We start from the raw sequence: 1,053 nt of genomic DNA on the forward strand, positions 1-1,053 counted from the left end.
ACCCCACAGCCATCTGGGATGAGCCGCTTTTCAGCCACCATGTCTTCAAACTTGTCAGCATTAAATTTAGTAAAGCCCCACTTCTTGGAAATGTGGATTTTCTGGCGGCCAGGGAATTTGAACTTGGCCCTACGCGGGGCCTCAATCACATGCTCCTTGTTCTGCAACTTGGTGCGAATGGACATGATGACCTGGCCAATGTGGACCCTGGCCACTGTGCCCTGGGGCTTTCCAAAGGCACCCTGCATGCCTGTCTGGAGCCTAGACTGGAGAAAGCATGAGGCCAAACCTCAATGTCCACCAGAAAAAGCTGTCTCCAAGGTCCCTTAGGGCAACCCGTACAATCAACAGGCTGCATACACTACCAAGGAGGCTGCTGTGCACAGCCATTGCACACTGGGCCCCATGGGGAAAAGGCACAGTTGGCTTAGTTGGCTGCAGAAAAGCAACCATTTTTTTAAGCCCATACTATGTGTCAGGTGCTAAGATGAATCAGAAGTAGTCTCTGCCCAGTGCTCACAGATGGTAACACAACATCACTCTGCAGTGTAAGACCCTATAAGAGGGAGACTCCAGGTTGCTCTGTGTGGTGGACATTAGAAGTGCTCAAGCGCACTCTGCCTGTCCACCACCAGGACGTTTAACAGCATGGCACTTCCCATCCCCATCTCCTGGCCAGTGAAACGGAGCAGAAGACACTAATTTCACTGATGTGTGATTCATCTGCATTTATCTCTGGCATGTTTGAGCAGCCACGTTGGGCTGGGGGTTCCTCCATCAGCCTAATCCCCACTGACCAACAATGCCTATGTGTGTAAGCAAGAAATAAACTGTGTTGTTTAAGCCACTGAGATTTTAAGTGTCACCACAACATTAATCTAACTTACCCTGGCTGGTCCACTCTAGAATGATGAAGATGAGAGATCCCTTGTTGTTACTGTTTCCCTCTTAGTTCCCCATCTATAGTCCCCAGCCAATCTTTCCTACCCACATCACACTAGACCCTGGCTGCTTTTTTCTTCTAACATTAAAGCATTTGCCAGCCTGGAACTC

General features: G+C 49.4%; 1 non-coding gene across 1 annotated transcript; it reads right to left on the minus strand.

Annotated features, from left to right (window-relative positions):
* Positions 1 to 308: 308 nt before the first annotated feature.
* On the minus strand, positions 309 to 441 carry LOC144225428 (small nucleolar RNA SNORA70). The gene has a single exon (XR_013333300.1). It is a non-coding gene; the product is annotated as a small nucleolar RNA SNORA70 (small nucleolar RNA).
* Between the last annotated feature and the right edge of the window lie 612 nt (positions 442 to 1,053).

Source organism: Crocuta crocuta, unplaced genomic scaffold, assembly GCF_008692635.1.
Source record: "Crocuta crocuta isolate KB4526 unplaced genomic scaffold, BGI_CrCroc_1.0 scaffold172, whole genome shotgun sequence".
Lineage (NCBI taxonomy): Eukaryota > Metazoa > Chordata > Mammalia > Carnivora > Hyaenidae > Crocuta > Crocuta crocuta.